At 40.6% G+C, this 22780-nt stretch overlaps 1 protein-coding gene across 3 annotated transcripts in view; it reads right to left on the bottom strand.

Annotated features, from left to right (window-relative positions):
* Positions 1 to 6338: 6338 nt before the first annotated feature.
* ANK3 (ankyrin 3) overlaps positions 6339 to 22780 on the bottom strand; it is a 338327-nt gene continuing 321885 nt past the window's right edge. For all 3 annotated transcript variants that reach the window (XM_077770154.1, XM_077770152.1, XM_077770153.1), the window contains one exon: positions 6339 to 7750. The gene's annotated coding sequence lies outside the window, so the exon portion shown is untranslated. The remainder of the gene's footprint in view (positions 7751 to 22780) is intronic.

Genomic DNA, 22780 nt, shown 5'->3' with positions numbered 1-22780 from the left:
ACAGGAGCCATGGCAGGCTCAGATGCAGAAGGGAAGACTATCTCTTCACTAATATGCAATAAAATGAAAGTTAAAATGTCAAATAAGTTCTATAGACCCTTAATGAGGGTGTTAGCATTTGAAAAGGTACTTAGAGCACAATCAAGCGGCACTGAGGCGGGGATGTTAGGTAGTCCTTCAGACTGACTTAGGAATTAATTTTTTTGCATATGTATTCCAACTGTATAGTATGGAATTAAAAATCACACATCAAGCCACCTGGGTGGCTCAGCCATTTAAGCATCAGGCTTCAGCTCAGGTCCTGATCTCAGGGTTTGTGAGTTTGAGCCCCGCATCAAGCTCTCTGCTCTCAGCGCAGAGCCTGCTTCTGATTCTCTCTTTCCCCCTTCCCCACTGGTTCTCTCTCTCTCAAAATAAATACATAAAATTTAAAAAATTAAAACCCACACATCAATAAGTGTAGATAGTGCGATCTAGGTATGTGTTTATTTTATAAATGCCAAGAGCTGGTGGTAGAGGTTGAAGACCAGTGGCCCTTGATATGTTGGTGTGACCAGAGATGAATTAATTGCCAACATTTAAAAACCTTGGAAATTGGGCAGACTAGGTTTGCAGACTCTTTAGAAGGGGGATATGCTTACCTAGTACTCCATACCCCTTAATGTCTTCTCCCGCATATTAATCATGGGTTACGACCGACAAATCTCAGTCACTTACTAGAAAGGTTTATTTCTTGCTCACATTGCATGTCCATTGGGGTGACCATGTCTCTGTTCCACACTACCTTCACTCTAGCACCAGGCCAGGAAGGATCTCTTTGGGGAGCATCCTTGGTATTGAATTAGGAGGAAAGAGAGCATGAAGAAAAATGCACTAGCTCTTAGAGCATCTCTTCTTCTTTCACTGGCCAAAGCAAGCTGCATAGTTAAGATGATAGCAATGGGGCTGGAAAGTAATCCCCTGCAGGAAGAGGTAGATGATAACTTATATAGAATAACCATCTACCTCAACCCTTTTGCCTATTTTAGATGACCTGCCTAGTGCCCATAGATATTTGAGAGCATGACCACTTTGGCCAATGAGACTTGAGTATCAAAGTTGTATTTTAGCCAGAAGCATGACAGTTACTCTAAAGCTTGCCATACTCTATCTATCACTATATCCATCCATCCATCCACCATCTACCTACCTACATGGCCTTGAATGGGTTAAGTAAGTTTCCACAGGCTTTTCCTTAGATACCCTTTATTTACTTTTTCCTTTAAATTCTACACAGACAAGGCACACTGACCATGATACAGGTTAGCAAGCCAAGCTATGAGGGAGATGTATCTCTGCTTTTTACTGTACCAAGCACCAACTTCCAGAGAGTGGGGTGTGTGTGGATACTGAGCTCTGAGTGTGTACTGCAGCATCGCTGCAGTTTGGTGAGCCTTCACCCCAGAAAGAACTAGTAAATGATTAGACATGCAAGACTGAGTATTTATTACATATCTTCTGTGTGCCCAGCTCTGCTCTTGGGACTGTGGAAAACAGTCCTTGTTCTTAAAATTTTTTTAATGTTTATTTTTGAGAGAGAGAGAGAGAGAGAGAATGAGAGAGCACGAGGGAGACAGCGAGAGAGAAAGAGCAAGTGCATGAGTAAGAGTGAGCAGGGGACGGGCAGAGAGAGATGGAGACACAAACTCTGAACAGACTCTAGGCTCTGAGCTGTCAGCACAGAGCCTGATGCAGAGCTTGAACTCACAAACCCGTGAGATTATGACCTGAGCTGAAGTCAGATGCTTAACTGACTAAGCCACCCAGGTGCCACAAACAGTCCTTGTTCTTAAAGAGCAAGACATTCAAAAAAAACCATCAAGGAGACTTGATGCACCATGGAGGCCTGAGTGGTGAGACATCATGGAGACTTGAGTAGTGAAGCATGGAACACCCATTTAGTTTACCTGAGTTGCCATTGTGGGTTGGCATCAGCAGGGGAAGATTTGTGAAGAGGTCCCTGAATTATGAAGAACTTGATGTGTGGAAAGTGAAGAACATTGCACGAGTTCAAAGTTTCAACTGGTTTCACCTAAATTCAGAATCTTTGGAAGCAAAATGGGCTTGTATTCTCTTGTAGAGTTGATCCAATAACCTTGAGATGTTTTTAAAGTTTTCTACTGAATTTTTGCCAGCCCTTGAGTTGCATTTGATTACGACTAGCAGGCATGATAGGAAAGTATCACGGCTACACTCAGTCATTGTGGGGTTGTTACTCACCTTCTGCATGGTCTTCCTTCATTCTCCAGCACGTACTACCTACAGTGTCCTGCAGTAGTTTTGTTTCTACAAGTTATTACAGGGTGTTTTTGTCCTGGGAGGGGGGTTTCTAGATTTAGATTGCACACAGAGGCTGTGTGCATGCTCCTCACTCTGTCTGGCATCTGGAAGAGTACCTGTAAAGTGGCCGGCACTGAATATCTGCTGCTGAATGAGATGGGCAGGGATGGGTTTGGAGAACCACATGACCCATCTTTCTTCTCAGTTCCTCACTCCCTTATTCCTGTTCCTATTGGAGCTGAGAGGATGAAAATTAAGTCAATGCTTGGTTTGCTAAATAGAAGGAAGAATTGAAGCAAGATTGCAGCAATTTGCCTTCTCCTTCTTCCAGTCAGACCAAACAAAGACTAAATAGACAAGAATGAAGTAGATTGGATTGAGATGCAGTAGGAACAGAAAGGGTCATGCTGAGCATCTGTAAAACACATGTTCATCCAGAGGTGGTACGTGCAGCTTTGCTCCAGGTGGTTGTTGTCATAAAGGAGTTCAGAAATAGCATTGTCACTTCTTCAGATTTTAAAGAGAACTCGCAGTCCACTTATTCATTAAAATCTCCTGATTAAAAACAAAATGCTGGCCATATTTTTTCAGACACTGAACAGCGGCAAGGTAGGAATCTTGAGGTAGCTAGACTTTAAAAAAAATCTATCATGTCTAAAAGAGGGGAGGCCAAGTTGACTTTCAGAGATGAGGGTTCGTGACGGGTTCTCTACATTCTTTTCAGCAGCCTATTGGTGATAAGGATAAGGAGAATAGCCATGGTCATAGGAAGGATGCCCTATTCCTTCAACATTGTGATTGATGTCCTGTTTGCTCATGTTGGCATACTCAAATCTATTTAAGACTTTGTGGCTAAGAGGGCATTGTGCAACTGGAAAGAGGAAGTTAGTCCTTGGTGAATGAAATCATTAGAATCAAAAGCTGTGCTTTCCTTTGATTTCCAACGTGGTTGAATGTGTAAAGAAGATGGTGCACAAGATGGTGCACAGGGTAACACGTCCCATTTGCTGTCCTGTGACCGCTCATGCTTGATTGATGATTCATTCAGGCACTAACAAATATGAGCACCTACCTATGAGGTGTCAAGCAGTATTCTATGTGCTGTGGATACAGCAGAAGACAAACCACAGTCCCTGCCCTCAGGGAGTGCACAGCTAGCATTTGCCACACCTGCTGGGACTCCTTTGAAAAGCCGGTAACACTATTCTTTCCCAGCTCTCAAAGTTATGCCATTGCTTGAACTAGGTGTCAGAAGAGAAGTGGCAATTGAGGATGTCAAGGGAAACTAGGTAGGGGGAGCACTTATTTTTCTGGGATAAAAACAAGAAGTTCCAAGGTGGTCTTGGACCAAAAATCCTGGCAGATTTTGTTTCCAGGGAGCCTCCTGTGGCCTGATGGCTCCCACTGGCTTCAGCATTCTCCGAGTATGTTTCTCCCTACTTTGCTTTGGGACAACTTTGGAACCAATGCGGAGTCCCTGGATGTCCTGTTGAAAATGCAACCTTGTGTTTAGTCCTTAACTCAGAAAGCACTGAGGGATAAAGAATAAAATTTCTTCACTGCAGGCTCACTTCGTTGTACATACTATTCACAGCCATGTCATTGAGTGTAGTAGCTGTAGTGGAAGATTTCATTTTGCCCTAATTTGAACTATCTGCATTTAATTCTGTCCAAGAAGTGAAGGCTATTGGACCAATTACTAAGGATGGTCCAGAGACCATTCTGTTATTTATTTTGTGTTGGTACATTGTTAGCTAAGTAATCACATAGATAAATGATACCATTGCCTCTTATCTCCATTTTTTAAAGAACTCTTGTGAAGTTAGGCTCATATCTCAGTTTTAGAGAGATTTACTTCTGGACTATTTGGTCATGAATTCATGAAAGAGAAGCAATGTCATATGACTAGGGAATTACACATCTTTTAATATGTCAGGGTCTCTGTAACAAACCCAAAATGCTAAGACTTATCCAGATAGGAAGTTAGCTTTGGGATTCTGGTTTCTTCAGAGACTCAAGGGATGAGTTCTTATTCCTGTGATTTATATTTCTGGGCTTATCACACACCCTATCACACAGCCAAATGTGACCTGATGCTCATAATAATGAAGGAAATGAACACGTTTTTATTTGCCCTAGAGAGAAACCTCAGTCTTGATGGAATCCCAGGACAGTACCGAAACAAACATGGTAGAACATCAGGATGCCAAGGCAGAATTTATTAATAGAGGAAAGAAGGCTGATTGCTTCTCTGTTCAGTGAAGTAGATTCCTCTTAGAAATGATGAGATAACCCTGCATATTCTATTGCCATAACTTGGCAATACACTAATCATAATACATTTTAATTTAACAAATTCAGGAGTTTGCCAAGAAAATCAAACAAAAAACAGCAAATATCAGAAATCTATCAATGACAGGTTTCTTTAAAAACAGCAATTTCAATCAAGGAAAAGCTTAAACACATTTTTATAAGCTAGCAGGCCAAAGATTATTAGGAATATATAATGTATGCCCTTATTCAATCTATGCATACATATATAAATATGTGCAAACACACATTTAAATGCAAATAAAAGCTTTGTTTTCCCATTTTGGATACCTCATTTCTGAGTAAATTTATGAACTTTCTCTTGAATTGTAGTTTAGCCCATCACATATCCCTAAAGTCAAATTTTTTAGCTATATAAACATAATATACCATCATTTAATACCCAGGTAAGTATACATGATTGAGTTGCCAATTCAGGATAAACACATTTCTATCAAGGACTATGGGTCAGAAATCTGTAACTCTTAGATGGGAAGTTAGAATATCTGAATTCTGATCCCAGTTTTACAAGAGAGGCTCTTGAGACTTTTTTTTTTTTAACCTTTCAGGGATCTGAGTTTGCTCATTATGATTTTGGTGTAGGTGGAGAGGCAATTTCTGTTCACTTGTGATATCATACGAATGCAGCCTAGCCCCATTATTCATGTAAAGTAAATTCTCTGTACATGTGTTCTGCATTGATATTGAATCTTCGTTGGGAACAATGCATCCAATTCAAGAATCATCTTTCTTTCTTTTTTTTTTTTAAAGTAAACTCTACCCCCAATGGAGGGCTCAAACTCATGACTCTGAGATCGAGAGTCACATGCTCCACCAACTAAGCCAGTCAGGTGCTGCATCAGCAATCATCTTTAATGGACATGAAATATGTGACCCTATGTAATGGATCCAAGCCCCTTTAATATTTGTAAGGGGACAATTACTACCAAAGGCAGTACCTATGTCATGAAGTGGTTATGAGGACTGAATTAATCAATGCAATGCACTTATTATACAGTCGGGTATATAGTGAGTGCTCCAATTTTAGTGATAATTACTAGTACCACCACTGCTATATGCCTGGTTCTGGGCTAGAATGAAAATTAGAACAGCCATGGTCTCTGGCCCTGTTGAATTAATCATGTAGTGTCTGATTGCAAACCTCAGTGCCTACCAAGCTAGTCAGGACTAACAAACGTAAGAGGCAGGGCTGGCTTCTGTGCTGCCTGGACCTCACATCTGGTTGGAGGGCAGGGACAACATGGCCCCACAAGTCGTTACCTTCTGGAAACGAGGACTGTTGTTGCCAAATCCTGCTTTTTAGGGAAGGTTAGAAATTTGGGTCTTATGTGAAATCTCCCAACTTCTAAGCACTGACAACGAATGCCAACTGCAAACAAACAAGTGAGCGAGGGACTAAAAGGCCCTGCAGCCTGGAGGGTTCCTGGAGCTGTCCGTTGACAACTTCTGGACATGTGGTTGCAGTAAGCCCCCAGTCATCACTTTTCTGGGTGCGGCACAAACAGGATGAGGGCATCCTCCACGAAATGCACAGAATTTTTATAAGCTGAGAGTCTGCAGGGCAGAACCGAAAGGGACTCCAGTGACCACAGAGGCTCAGCTAGGCCTGGGGGGAGGGCTGCTGCGGGCGGCTGGAGGACAGTTACCTTCTGCCAGAGAACACAAGGACACTGTAGAGCACAGGTGGGTGAAGAGTTTAACACAATTTATTTTATGCTTAAATAATCGACTAGGTCATCCAGTGTATGGTTTTTCATACATGTCATTAGAGCTATGTGTCAATGAATGCTGATTTTATATGAATATAATCAACAAATTAAAGGATTTCACCAAAACCCAAATAAAAATGCCCTTTAAAACACAGCAGCCTTATTAACCTAATATGACACTGCTAGAATGGTTACAAATGATTGGCTTATTCAAAGGTGTCTACATCTTATAGCCAGTACACGATACAGTAATAATTGTACAGCGTGCTGCCATTCTACGAGCTAAGAATTTCTGTTCAGTCCATTTTAAATACCCCCAACTGGGGCCTCTTATGAGCACCATCCACCTCTAAAGCGGCAAGCATTACCCCCTTTTAAGCACTAACAGCACCCCCCGCCCCCTAAAGCAACTACTGTATAGGTTTTTTTTTTTCATTTTTAGGTCATTTCATTGAAAAATTGGCAATAGCAACAAATATTAGATGAAGGGCTTTGTGTTTACAGATAAAATCTTCTGTGTTGCCGTTTACTGTAGTGTTTGCAAAATTGGAAAAGATTTAATCAAAATAAGGTGATACACATGCATCAAAATATTAGTATTCTGAAGAAAAAATTTTTTCACAGAACTACAGAATTCCTCATTTTGGGAATTATTTAAATTTGCAGCAGATTTTAAAGATTTGTTTTTGTTTTTTTAAAATCAAGCTAGCAGTTTTGCATATACAAACATTATAATTGCTAATATACAAGAATCAGTGAAGATCCCCCCACCCAGAGCCCCTCCCTCCTCTTCTAGGGTGAAGTCACTGGAGACCCCTAGTATGTTAAATGCATCTGCAATATTCTGTTTGTGTTCTAAGAGGCAGTGCCTTATCAACATTTATTCTATTTTTCTGTTAGAATTTATACAGTGTTATTATTTACAGCAAAACTATAGATGTTTTAAAAAAGAAACAAATAGTGTTTATACCCTGACAGTTTGGGTCCAAGAAAAATAAGGCGAGCTGTTGTGGAGTTAGTAATTTTAGTGTTTCTCTGTGATTTCATCATCCCATCTTCTGTCCCTTCTGGCGGCAGGAATTTCTTCCTTTTGTAAATGACACCAAATTACTTAAGATAAACTGTTAACAGCCTGGCTTCTTGTATATACACTGCATTGCTAATTGCACACGCGCCAATCCTGGGAATGAAAGTGAATTTCCATGCTCTGTAAATTGGCTCATGCTAAATTAAAATGTGGGTAGATTTCTTTTTTTCTTTTTGCATTAAAAAAAAATCATGCCATTAATGTGTGGAAGCAGCAAACACACACACCCTTCTCCATGAATTTTTACTTCCTGCTGACATCTCTTCCATGACTTCCTCAATACTGGCAGTAAAATCACATGATCCTGTGGAAAGTCAGACAAGAAGGAGTGAGGTTAGCTTGCTTCTTTTCTTTCTTTCTTTCTTTCTTTCTTTTCCTTCTTTCTCTCTCTCTCTCTTCTCTTTCTCTCTCCCTTATTCTTTTTTTCTTAGAACTTGCCTAAGCCTTCCTTCCCATTCAACAGAAAAGCCTTAGAGAATGAGGCCTCTACTTTCTAATGGGGTGGTTTAACACAATTCTTTTTACCAACATGATCTGCTAGGACAAAGCCCTGAGGTGTACCCGAAAGCTCTTTGAAGGCAGTAACTTTTTCTAGGTAACCTGTGATCTCCAAAGGACTGTATTTGTGGTTTTTGAGATTGTATTGGAAAAGACCCTCTTCTAGGGCTCTATCTAACGATTAGGTCACTCAGGTACTTGGGAAAGCCATTTACAGCCCTTTGGGCCTAGTCTTGTCTATAAAATGAGGCTCACAGAGGTGCTGTGTGGGATTTCCATCAACGTCAAAATATCAGGAGGGTCTGGGGGCCTCATGAGCATAAAGAGCCAGGGATATTGAGTCAGATTAGAGCATTTCAGGAATGTCTGTATTTTTTATAAGGGCTCATTCCCCAAAGTGCAACTCATCTTTCAGAAAGGGAGAACGGCATCATTACTTCATTACTCTGAAATTGCTTTTCCATGCACAAATTAAAATGAAAGACTGTCTCCCATCACTGCAAAGAATACTTTCCCTCCTCCCGCCCCACATCAGTCACGACAAAATCGATTCATTATATTTGAGCTTCTTTATGGAGGCTGAGAACATCTTGTCTTACTGAGTAATAATTGCATAAAGTCTGTGTGTTTTATAACCAGGCTTAATATGGTCAAAATAAATCAGTCCTTTTTGCTATTGAACTCTTTCTTCATAAAAGAAAGTTTTCCTACATATAGTTCATTGTCCTCTATCAGTGTGAAGTGACAGACCTGAATTCTGGCCTGAAAATGAATCCCAGCCCCTGTAGAAAACCCGAGGAAGGCAAAAACACAATGTAGGAATAACTGTGTCCACTCCCTAGTAAGCAGCAGACCCTTTGTGTAGGCCTAGAAGCACCTGCAGAACTGGGCTTCTGTTGGGGCTCAAGGGTGTCGTCAGTGACCCTGATGTTGTTTTCTTATACTGGACAAGTTTCTGTCTCTTTAAGAGGAATCGCCCAGGACACCTCGGCTTATGTAAACATGTTAGTACAGTACTTCCTCTGTCTGCTCTACTAGTTCTTGCTTCCTTTTTAGTGTTGAAAGTGCTACTCGCCAGCATGCCCAGGTCACTAATGCTCGGAGCCAAAAACATCAAAGTGTCAATTCCTTCTGGGGTGATTTCAGTATCTGACCTCCTTCCCATGACTCTGTAAAGGTTGTAGAGAAGGAAAGTGACTCATTGGGCAGGCCATGCCCCAGAAAGTGGACAAATAAATCCAAGTAGGATCAGGATTTTCTCACCTCCGTTACCACTTACACCTAATCTTCTGGGCACCAGGGTTCTTAGATGACCCTATGATGATGTTACCCCCATGTTCTCCTTGTGTCTTCCTAGCGAGGCTCGTCGGTAGTCTTCTCTAGTTGAACCCCTCATTCCCACACTGTTCAGCTTAACTGACATGTAATTTACATGTCATACAACTTATCTATTGTAAATATACAGTTTGATACTTTTCAATAAATTTATATAGCTAGGCAATCATCACTACAGCCCAGTTGAACTTTATTTGTTTGGCATCCTCTCTTCTAAAAGGTAATCCAATTTCCCAGGTCAGTTTTGCCATAAGAAGCAAAGTGTTTCTCCTATCAACTTGATGCAAGCATGTGTTATCTTTTATAGAAATATTGAATATGTGTCTATAATTTTTAAAATGCTATTATGTCCATTTATATTCAGGTGTGGTGTCCATGACAGTTAAAAAGAAAAAGATTGGGAGTGAGTTCCCCTTGTAAATCTCTCTTGTTCTTGGTCATACAATCAGAGTGTGTTTTCCCTGACCACAGGGTGCAGGAAGGTCATTCACTGGATAAAAGACTTTATACCAAGTACAGGGTTCTACAAAAACCATGAGTGCCTCAGCTGAGAGACTGTATGACTATCATAAAATATTGACATCTTACAAATTGTGATGAGAGCGCCATCTGATGGAAAGGTATGAGGGCAGGAGCCATCAAGATGACATTTCAGAGATAGAATTTGAGTCCATTTCCCTTTTTGGGTGTAGGTAATACATCTGAGATAGAAGACTTTGCATTTAGGAATCTGTCTTTGGGCTTTCATGCTTTTAAATACCAAAGGTAGTAGACGCTAACTCAGAAAGACAAATATTCCTTTTAATCATTTCACTATATATATATATATATATATATATATATATANCGACGTGGGGCTCAAACCCACGAACCATGAGATCATGACCTGAACCAAAGTCAGAAGCTTAACCAACTGAGCCACCCAGGCACCCTTATATATTTTTTAATTTTAAGAAACATTTTTAATATATAGAGAAACAGCTATCAGTGTGTTTTCATGGCAGTTTATGTCTTACAGATGAATGCTGTACTTTCCACATCCATTTTCAAGTCAGGGGTATGCTTGAGTTAGAACCATCATTTCCTTTATATGGCCACATACCAGTGGTTTTTAGCTCTTAGTGCCCACCTTAAAAGCAAAACAAAAAAATCATCTGTCTTTAGTTCGGTATATTAAGCTTTCTGAAGTTCAGCCCAATCAGGCTTACTGTCCACTACCCTTCAGTGAGAAGCTTTCTTTCATAATCTCCAGTGGTTCTAAATCTTGGGTGCACATTAGAATTATCTTGGGAGACTTAAAAACACCCAGTGTCCAGACCACATCTCATGCCAATTTATTTAGAATTTCTTGAGATGGAGCTCCTAAAAATAAAAAAAACAAACCTCAAACATCAAAAACACTTTTAAAAAACTCTCCAGATTATTTGAATGTTCAACCATGTTTAAGAGCCAGTGATATATTCTAGAACGCTGCTTCTCAAAGTCTAATGTCCTTATATATCACCTAGAGGATCTTCAAATGTGGATTTTGATTCAGTGGGTCAGGGTAAACCCAGAGATGCTGCATTTCTAACAAAACTCCCAGGTGATGCTGACACTCCATGGACCATAATAGGGGGAGCTAGACTGCGTGCTAGTCATCAACACATTGGTTTCCAGTGTCCTTTTCTTTTTTTAAAAGTAGGCTCTAGCTAGGTAAGATGGCGGAGAAGTAGGGAGTTCCATACATTTCACTTGCCCCCATCTCCCAAATGGAGAAGGCCTGAAACCGTAGGAACCCTTACAGAATCCAGGAGTTTGGGAGGAAAAGGAGACTGAGTCCACTGAGAAAACAACTTATAGCGTGAGTCAAACTGGGGAAGATAAAAAACCAGCTGGGACCTGGAGACACGGGGCGGGGGGGCGAGAGCCCCTTTGCGGGAAGCCACGGTGAGTCGAGGGGAAAAGAAAGAGCGGCTGAAACTGCTCAAGGAACTGTACCTGTCCCTGGAGAAGAGAAAAACCTCTGCTTGGGACACAGAGTGATCCAATTTCCAGCTGTGTAGCTGACTTTGAGCTGGATGGCTTAGGTCATAGGGGACGCCAGAAGAAACTGCTCTTCTGCTCTCCAGCCCAATCTGGAGGGGAGGCGGCACTCGTGAAGCCACTCTGCCCTCTTCTGGCTCAGCTCAATCCCCAGTGGGGAGGTGGCTGGATTGAAACTGCTTGGAGGGACTTGGCATGTGGGTTTATATTTTGGGCAGTATCAATGGGGCACGCGGACTAAGATCTGGAAACAAGGTGTGGCTTGGGACATAGACCTCAGTCCAACTTGGCTACACACACAGTATAGGGAGATCGGACCCAAAAGAGTGAGTTGCAACACTTGGTCCGAGAAGGGACTGGGAAGCTGCCATTTTTCTCCCTACAACCACCAAGGCAGGACCTCAGGGAGCTGCCACAGTATGTAGTGGAAGCTGAGATTTGCCTACACCAAACCATGACCATCCCCTCTAGAGAGCTGCTTTTTTTTTTTTTTTTTTTACCGGATCCTGGGGTNCCCCCCCCCTGGGTCTGGGCACTGTGGTCATTGGTTTGCTTAAACAGTCACATTTAATCCATTCTCTAGATGTATATTCTATACCTCCACCTCTACCTTTCTGTCTGTCTCTCTCTCTCTCTGGAGTAATCAGACTGTACAGTTTCTCTGAGTAACATTATCTTCGTTTCTTTCTTCTCGCCTCTTACCATATTCTTCTCTTTCTCTCTCTAAATTAAGCCTTTTAGTCTCTCTGACTGGTCATTGTCCAATTTAACTTCCTTCCCACCCTTTCATTTCTCTCTTTGCATATGCTCCTCCATCAGCACTGCATACACCCTGCTTTTTATTTGGAGCTAGGAATTCTGGTTTTATGCTTTTAAACTGTCCTTTATCTTTTGGGATTTTTCTTTTCTATTTTCTTTTCTTCTTCTTTATTTGTTATTTTTATTATTTGTTATTCTTCCTTCCTCTTTTTCCTTCTTTTTTTTTTCTTTTTCCCTTTCAGTTTGTGTGTTTGTTGGATTTGTCTGTGTGTTCGTGTGCCTTTGTTCCCTGTGTGCTTGTCTTTCTGTTTTCTTTTCCAGGGCTGCCTTAAGAAACAAGCCAAAGTACACATGGTGGAGAGTCCCAAATACCACTATGAGTAGGGAAAGAAAATAACCAAAGTCTCAACAAGAGAGACCAAGAGACACCATTCAAGAACACTTCCTGAAGATATAGGCCTTGGACAGTCAATGAACCTTCTTTAATACAGCAGTAGTCACAGGTTCAGAGTGCATAATAAGCTTTTAAAACTAACGAGAGACAGAAAGCCAGCTAAAATGATGAAATGGAAGAACTCTTCTCCAAAGAAATTCCAGGAAGAAATGACAGCTGAAGAACTGCTCAAAACAGATATAAACAACATACCTGAACAAGAATTTAGAACAAAGTCATAAGATTAATTGCTGGGCTTGAAAAAGGCATGGAAGACAGCAGAGAAACTATTGCTACAAAGACTATGGAGCTTAAAAATAGTTGTGATGAATTAAAAAATGCTATAAATGAGGTGCATAATAAAATGGAGGCGTCCAATGCACTGATGGAAGAGGCAACAGGAGAACAGGTGAATTAGAAGACACAATTATAGAAAAAGAGGAAGCCAAGAAAAAGAGAGTAAACTGATCTAGGAACACGAAAGGAGAGTTCAAGAGCTGAGCGGTACAATCAAACAGGACAATATCCATATCATAGGAATTCCAGAAGAGGAAGAAAGAGGGAAAGNCTCTAAACCCATAGTTTTCAATAATAACACTGAATGTAAATGGACTAAATGCTCCAATCAAAAGGCATAAGGTAGCAGAATGGATAAAAAAACAAAATCTATCTATTTGCTGCCTACAAGAAACTCATTTTAGAGCTGAGGACACCTTCAGATTGAAAGTAAGGGGATGGAGAAATATCTATCATGCTACTGGAGGTCAAAAGAAAGCTGGAGTAGCTATGCTTATATCAGAAAAACTGGATTTAAAATTTTTTTAATGTTTTACTTATTTCTGATAGAGAAAGACAGACAGTGTGAACAGGGGAGGGTCAGAGAGAGAGGGAGACAGAGAATCTGAAACAGGCTCCAGGCTCTGAGCTAGCAGTCAACACAGAGCCCAACGTGGGGTTCGAGCCCAACGTGGGGTTCGAACCCACGAACCATGAGATCATGACCTGAGCCGAAGTCGGCCACTTAACTGACGAAGACACCCAGGTACCCCAAGACAAACTGGACTTTAAAGTAAAGGCAGTAATAAGGGATGAAGAAAGGCATTATATAATAATTACAGGGTCTATCCATCAAGAAGAGCTAACAATTATAAATGTCCATGCACAGAATATGGAAGCACCCAAATACATAAAACAATTAATCACAAACAGAAACAATCTTATGGACAAGAAAGTGCTTATGGCAGGGGACTTTAATCCTCCACCTACAGCAATGGATAGATCAACTAGACAGAAAATCACTAAAGAAATAATGGACTTGAATGACACATTGGACCAGATGGATTTGACCGATATATTTAGAAGTCTACATCCTGAGGCCATGTAATTCACTTTCTTCTCAAGGGCTCATGGCACATTCTCTAAAATCGATCACATACTGGGACATAAAGCAGCCCACAATAAAAATAAAAGAATTGAGATCATACCATGCACACTTTCAGACCACAATGCTATGAAACTTGAAATCAATCACAGGAAGAAGTCTGGAAAACCTCCATAAACATGGAGATTAAAGAACAACGTACAAAAGAACGATNAGCAACCATCAGGGAATACTATGAAAAATTATATGCCCACCAACTGGACAACTTAGAAGAAATGGACAAATTCCTAAACACACACGCATTACCAAAATTCACACGGGAAGGATAGAAAATCTGAACAGACCCATAACTAGGNAACATCATAAAAGCCGTCTATGAGAAGCCCTCAGCTAACATCATCTGCAATGGGGAAAAACTAAGAGCTTTCCCCCTAAAAACAGGAACACGACAGGGATGTCCTCTCTCACCACTGTGGTTTAATGCAGTGCTGGTAGTCCTAGAATCAGCAATCAGACAACAAAAGGAAATAAAAGGCATCCAAATTGGCAAAGAAGAAGTCAAACTTTCACTTTTCGCAGATGACATGATACTCTACATAGAAAACCTGATAGACTCCACCAGAAGCCTACTAGAACTGATCCATGAATTCAGCAAAGTTGCAGGGTACAAAATCAATGTACAAAAATTGGTTGCATTTTTATACACCAATAATGAAATAACAGAAAGAGAAATCAAGAAACTGATCCCATTCACAATTGCACAAAAAACCATAAAATACCTAGGAATAAACCTAACCAAAGACATAAGAGATCTGTATGATGACAACTATAGAAAACTTACAAAGGAAATTGAAGAAGACACAAAGAAATGGAAAAACATCCCATGCTCATGGATCAGAAGAATAAATACTGTTAAAATGTCATTACTACCCAAAGCAATTTACACGTTCAATGCAATCCCAATCAAAATTGCACCAGCATTCTTCTCAAAGCTAGAACTGTCCTAAAATTTGTATGGAACCACAAAGGACCCCGAATAGCCGAAGTAATATTGAAGAAGAAAATCCAAATGGGAAGCATCACCATCCCAGACTTTAGCCTCTACTACAAAGTGTAATCATCAAGACAATATGGTATTGGCACAAAAATAGACACATAGGCCAATGGAATAGAATAGAGAACTCAGAATTGGACCCACAAATGTATGGCCAACTAATCTTTGACAAGGCAGGAAAGAGTATCCAATGGAAAAAAGACAGCCTCTTTAACAGATGGTGCTGGGAGAACGGACAGCAACATGCAGAAGAATGAAACTGGATCACTTCCTCACACCATACACAAAAATATACTCAAAACAGATAAAGGACCTGAAGTGAGACGGGAAACTATCAAAACCCTAGAGGAGAAAGCTGGAAACAACCTCCTTGACCTCCACTGCAGCAACTTCTTACTCGCACATCCCCTAAGGCAAGGGAATCAAAAGCAAAAATGAACTATTGGGACCTCATCAAGATAAAAAGCTTCTGCATGGCAAAGGAAACAATNAAATCGAATCCAACAGCACATAAAAAGAATTATCCACCAAGATCAAGTGGGATTCATTATGGGGTTACAGGGCTGGTTCAATATTCACAAATCAATCAATGTGATACATCACATTAACAAAAGAAAAGATAAAAACCATATGATCCGGTCGATAGATGCCGAAAAAGTATTTGAAAAAATACAACATCCCTTCTTAATCAATTAGACCCTCGATAAAATCGGGATAGAAAGAGNCTCCTCATCAGGGAAATACAAATCAAAACCACACTGAGATACCACCTCACGCCAGTCAGATGGGCAAAAATGAACACATCAGGAGACTCTAGATGCTGGTGAGGATGTGGAGAAACGGGCACCCTCCTACACTGTTGGTGGGAATGTAAACTGGTGCAGCCCCTCTGGAAAAGTGTGGAGGTTCATCAAAAAATTAACAATGAACTTACCTATGAGCCAGCAATAGCACTGGTAGGAATTCACCCAAGGGATACAGAAATGCTGAGGCATAGGAGCACATGTACCCCAATGTTCCTAGCAGCACTCTCCACAATAGCCAAAACATGGAAAGAGCCTAAGTGTCCATCAACGGACGAATGGATCAAGAGGATGTGGTTTATCTATACCATGGAATACTACATGGCAATGAGAAAGAATGAAATCTGGCCATGTGTAGCAACATGGATAGAAATTGAGGGTGTTATACTGAGTGAAATAAGTCAGGCAGAGAAGGACAGATACCATATGTTCGCACATATAGGAGGATTAGGAGGAACTTAATGGAGGACCATGGGGGAGAAGAAGGGGAAAAATAGTTGGGGAGAGGGAAGGAGGCAAACCATGACTCTTGAATGCTGAGAACAAATTGAGGGCTGATGTGGGTGGGGGAGAAGGGAAGGGGGTTGGTGGGCATGGAGGAAGTCACTTGTTGGGATGAGATCTGGTGTTATATGGAAACCAACTTGACAATAAACTATTTAAGAAGAAAAAAATAAAGTAGGCTCCATGCTGGGCATGGAGGGACCGAACTCAGGACCCTGAAAGCAAGACTTGAGCTGGGATTGAATTGGATTCTTAACCAACTGAGCCACCCGGTTGCCCCACCAACTTCTTTCTTTGCTCATCACTTTGTATTCACCTACACTTCTCTTCCCCAATGTTCACTAGTATCTAACTCCTGTCCATCCTTCAAGTTTGTCTCAAATGTCATCTCCATGAAAGTGTAGACTGTGCTCTCCTTAAAGAGATCCACCTTGGCAGGTTAACTGTTACTCATCTTTAAAGACTTGGCTCTGTTACAGCTTTAGGAAAGAAAGCCTTTTCTGGTATCTTTTTCTTATAGCCTACTGAGAATGGAGATTTGTCATGCTATTCCCTTCTCTCCCTACCCAAGTCTCTTCCCTTCCCTCCTCTTTTTCTCTCTTGAGTTACAGAAGTCATGGGACTAAAAACATTTTTTTCCTAAGCATTAATTCTAGTTACTTCATGTAATCATGATACACTGCAGTGAAATTTAAAAATAATTCCCAGTTCACGTAGATTTGTTAAACAAATACCAACCAATAAGTGGTTTTTTGAGTTTGTTTTTTTCTGTAGTGACTTGTGACTTTAAAAATACTTGAGGTCATAGGGCCAGTTTAAAAAATACTGGGAAGATATTGATTTATATTTTGGTAGTAAAAAGATATAATACTAATCAAATAATAAAATTGTATAGCTATTATTATTAAATGGTATGTGCCAGGCACTGTTTTAAAGTGGCTTAGCTCATTTAATAATAAGGTAGTATTGTATCTTGCATTTTACAGAAAGGAAACAGAGCCATAGAGATATAAAACAAACCCAAGGGAGCACACTTGGTACATAGTAGAGCCAGAAATGGAAGCCAAGCCACCTGACTCTAGAATCTTTCCTTTTGACCTTCGAGCCAAGGCTTTTGGTTAATTAGGATTTTTTTTTTAAGTAAGGAAACTAAAAAACAAAACTACATTAAAGCAGATATACTCCAAATAAATTCAGGAAAAATATTCAGAAGTGAAGCAATTCAGGCACCTTGAATTTCTAGGAAGCAGAATCAGGAAATCTGGGTTAAAATCCAGACCTGTCATTAATTAGAGCCATTGGGATTTTGTTATCTATCTCTGTTCATTCCTTGTAAAGAGGAATGAGAATGCCTCTTTTAGTAATTTCCCATGAAATTTCTCTGCATGTGATATTGGTTTGTGCGTCAGAATACTTTCAATTATTTCATTCCCTTGTTTCTCAGAGAATTTCAGTGACGCTGCCATTCCAACTTCTCTCTGTTTCCTCCTGGCACCCATCACATCTTAGTCTACAGGTCCTGGCTACTAATAGATGAACTTACTCAGTGCTTACTATGCGCTTGCCTGCCACTATCTGAAGCAATTTACTTTAGTAAATTCAGTTAATTCCCACAACAACTTTACAAGATATGCTATTCCTACCCCAGTAAAGGTGAGAAAATGAAGGCACAGACCCTGGCTAAGTTCACATAGCTAGTAAACTCCCTGGCGGGTCCATCGACTAAGGCCACTTCACTTCTCATCCAAATACCAAAAATGACCACACTATGATCACAGTAGCCCAGGCTTCTCTCCCTGATCATCAACAAATGTCAAGGCTCTGCATGCTGACCTAGGCTACATCAATCCCCAATTTTGGTTTTGTGGTCTTAGGTTCTATGATTTTGTTAATAATTACCTACATACTTACAACTCTGATGTCTAACTCTCCCTCTTTCCTCCCAGCACGGAACTAATCTGGTTCCTCAAATCTATTCTTCACTTTTCATTCTCTCGTCTCCAGTACAGGCCCTCCTGCATGTCACAGATTCGAGGCCCTTGTGTTTAAACTCTCTTCTCCCTCTCCTACTTCAGGGTTACCTAAATCATATCTGATCATATTATTTACCTGCCACAAAGCTTCCAGTACCCCCACTGTATCCAGGATAAGAGCCAAACTCCTGAGCAAAGAACATATGATCCTCCACATTGCCATGTCTCAAATGTTACTCTTTCTTAAAAAACTAGTTCAAATATGCACTTCCAAGAAACTTTAAAATATCTTCTCTGTTAGAGGGAATTATATCTTCCAGTGGATGCCTAGAGCATTTTGTTATATTGTTTATTACATTTATATATTTTGATTTGTGTGACTTATGATCATGTATGCCTCTTGGATAGACCGTAAAGTTACAGTGGGCAGGAATCTTCTCAGATAATGTCAGCCTTAAGATAGTGTCTCACAACACTGTGCCCTCCCTACTACCTACATGGTATGTGTTACAAACGTCGCACGAAGTAGCTAAGAAGCAAAAGAGCTCTAAATGTGCAATGGTCACCTGCTTACAAAATATGTTAGCTGATCTACATTATAGGACAGTTTCTCTCATCCACAACTATGAAACTGCATGGATTGAGAGGTCTTGAAGTAAAGCCACACAAGTATACTGCAGGACTGAGGCTGAACATGTAGGTGATCTTAGATGAGAGGATATAGAATAGCTTGGAGATGTCTGGGAAACAAGTCAGAGGCAACCTTTTAACTCTACTCGTCTTCAAAATCTTGTTCCCTGGGGCTCCACCCTGAGCTCCTTCCTTGCTCACTTTAACCCACTGCCTAGGTGATCACATCTATTCTCTGCTGTTTCCTTTCTCTGGTATTCAACATTTACCTCTAACATTTTTAGAAGTGCAGGCTCAACCTTTCTGCAGAACTCCAGACTTGTGTATCTAACACACTACTTGGATGTCTCATAAGTGGCTCTAATCTGAATCTAAGACAGAATGTTTGATGTCCTGTTTAAAAAACTCATTCTACTTCTGTTCCTTTCTCTACTGCCCTGTTGTGTCAGCCAGAAACCTGGGGGTCATTCTTGACTCAACCCTTCTCCATCCCCTCCGCCCCTGGTAATCCACCTGTTGATTTTCCTAAAACTACTGCATAGGTCCTAGCCCTGCCACCTTTACAGCTTAGCTGAACTGCTCAGTTACCTAACCAGTAACCTTCAATTTATTCTTGTTTCCCTTCCAACCCATTTTCTACATAACCTATGTGCTAAAAAAAAATTGGGTCAGGCTCTTGGTTAAAATCCCTCAGGGGCTTCAAATTCTTTTAGAATGAAATCTAAAGCCCGTTCTCTGGCCTGTGATGATGCATCCATTACTTAAGTCATCATGTGCCTGTCTCAACCACCACCAGCCCGCCAGGCTCTGGTGCACACTTCTTTCATTTCCTCAGCTATGGCTTTTCCCTGTCAACGCCCTTGCTCATGTCATATCCTTTGCTTGGAGTCTGTGTCTCCTCTTCCCCATTCTTTTCATGGTTGGCGCCACCTATGAGGTCTTAGTTTAAATGTCATGACTTCCTTTTTTTTTTTCTTTTTAAAGGTTTTAGTTTTAAGTAATCTCTACACACAATGTAGGGCTTGACTCACAACCTCGAGATCAAGAGTCACATGCTCCACAGACAGAGCCAGCCAGGTGCCCCTAAATGTTATGACTTCAAAGTGACCTTCCTAGCCCCCAAAAGTCTAAATATGTTTCTGCATTATTCTTTTATTGGATATTGGACTTCGTACTTTTAGCCCTTAAGCATCTGTCCCATACAGGCTGAGGGATCAGGAAGGGCGGGGCCCATGGAAGTGTTCTTCACCATTGAACACCATTGTAGCCTCTCCACTATCAGCCAGGCAAAAGGTCAAATATTTTTTGAAGAAATTAAAAAAATGAACCAATTTTCTGGTTGAGAAAAAGTGTTACCCTTGGCAAGCACTGTCATTCTTGGCTTCCACATGGCTGTGAGATTCTAAGCCTGTCCCCCAAAAGAGGTTTGGAATACAGCTGCTCCATAATCTTTTATGGCTACATCTGGGGACCCTCCCTGCTACAGCCCCACTAATCAGCCCTCTAATGGTACTCACGAAGTAAACACTCAGAGGTTATGGCTACCTTCAAAATGGAGTTCTGCTTTATTTTAAAAAAGAACAAACATCTATGAGTATTTCCACTGTGTATAACATGAGGACATTTACTAAAGGTTGCCTATGTACACCTATTTGATTCAACATTTGCTTTTAGGTCTCTCATCATCATCAAATACTATTTAACTATGAATATAAATTAAGAACTTAGAAAACAGATGAGTTCAAATTTTATTCTCTTGCTCATCAGTTGTACAGGACCTTGAGTAAATCATTTAACTTTTCTCAACTTCGGTCTTCAGAGTAGTACTTACCTTACAGCATTGTGTTGGGGATTATATTCAGTAATGTATGTAATGATCTTACCTAGTATCTGACATATAGTAATCATTTGCTAGAACATGACTATTATTATTCATAATTATAGAAATACAGCAGCTAAGTATAACAGAAAGGGCACTAGGTGGAGTATCAATAATCTTGAGTTTCGGTCCCAGTTCTACCAATCATAGGCTGTATGACAGTAGAAATGTCACTGACCTCTTGGAGCCTTGGAATATTCATCTGCAAAAGGTAGCAAGTAAAACTGCCTAACCTAACTAGAAGCTTGTTTGAAGGATTAAATAAGACAAAAATGTAAAAGCACTTTGTAAACCATAAATCACTACACACTATGTACACATCTTTATAGCTATTGAAAGCCTTGGCTTTTCCCTTACATTAAAAATAGGATGACTGACTTGATATGAAAGAAAAGCAGGTGCAGGGTTCAGATAGCTCAAAGTTTAACTGGTTCTAAAATGGGAAATAAAAATTTTGATGTCGCCATCTGAGACTCCGTGAATTTGGCAGCATTCCACTTGCTTAGTTGTTTTGTTATTAAAAAAAAAAAAGGCAGCCAGCAGGGCTATAAAAACTCTCAATATATTTGCAAATTGATTTCTCCAGAGCACAGATTCAGTGTCCTGGAATTCCAGGTGGTATTCTTGGACTCATTTCCCAAGTTCACTTATGGAAGGTAAATACCACGCCGGAGAGTAATGTGAGGCTTACAGTTAAATCACTGTTCTTTCCATCTGACATATTAAGTTTGCTTTATGCTGAGTTTCTCTCTCCTTTGAGTGGTATAGCATGTGAGCCAAGATCCTGACAACTTTGTTATGGGGTGGGTTATGTGTAATTTTAAGGCTTCTTGTACATTTTGTGACCATGTCATGTCTAAAGGACCTAGCACAGTCATAGGTTTTTGGTGTCATTTATTCACATATACTAGGTGGATGTTGCTCTAGAAAAATGGCTCCAATGCTATGGGCGACCACTTTGGTTCTTTCCTATCCAGAGTCTGGGTCTGACTGAACTAGCTGGCAAAAGTTGAAGTGCATATTAAAGCTGACTGAACTCTCTTCTAGATTCATTTCACTTACCACTGACAACTGCTTTAATGGACTAAGTCAAGACTACAAACTTATATGCTTAGTGCTTTATTCATTTCTATGTATCTAGATATGTCTTGCACCAGGATCAGCTGTAACACACACAAAACAAGTGGGTTCATTCTAGATATTGCAGCACTGATGTCATGCATCATTTTCTCATCTCTTACCCTGTGTGGAAAGCAAGTCATGTTGATTTCTCCTGATTCACCCTGCCTCTTAACATTCTCCCACTCCAAGCCAGCACCTACAATAGTTTCTTACTTGGTTTTCTGCTCATCTGTTATTGCCCCCCTCTGGTACATCTGTGCTTTGCAGCGAGAGCGAGTGATGCAGAACATACGCATTGAACCATTTCCCACCCTTGCCTGAGACTCTTTCTTCACTGCTTCTCTTCTGCTTTTAGTATGCAGACCAGAATCCTTATAGAGACTTGTGCTGCCTGACAACTCCCACCTTTCCTACCTCTGCAGACCCAAGGGACAAACTCTTTGCCAGCTGCACTGACCTGTTCTCTTGACTTCTCCCTTCCTGTTCCTCCCCATTCTGGCCACTGTGGAGTGCTGCTGCATGTACCTAGAGGTGACCCCAGACGCTGTCAAACTTCCCTCCTTCACCCAGTCACATCCTGCTCAGTCTTTAAAATTGAGCTCAAATATCACTTTCTCAAGGAAGCTCTCCCTGTCAGCTCGGACCTCAGGTCTCCAGTTAACATGGCTGAGGATGTTAATGGTTTTGGCTCTGGTGGCAGGTTTGTATCATGTTTCTGAAAAATTTATGTGATGTTGGGCATTTTGAGCCCTATTTCCTTATCTGTTACATAGGGATGATAAGGCATCTGTCCAAGAGGGTTAGCTGTGAGAATGAAGAGCAGAGTAGAACACTTAACAAGTATACTTGTTAAGTACACTTAACAAGTATTAACAAATGTTAATTCCAGAATGTTCTGCAGTTCTTGGTAGTTTTCTTAGTGCTGTTATACTGATGTG

This window comes from Crocuta crocuta, unplaced genomic scaffold (assembly GCF_008692635.1).
Source record: "Crocuta crocuta isolate KB4526 unplaced genomic scaffold, BGI_CrCroc_1.0 scaffold46, whole genome shotgun sequence".
Lineage (NCBI taxonomy): Eukaryota > Metazoa > Chordata > Mammalia > Carnivora > Hyaenidae > Crocuta > Crocuta crocuta.
The sequence above is the reverse complement of the archived record's forward strand: the minus strand, read 5'-3'. Positions and strand labels throughout refer to the sequence as shown.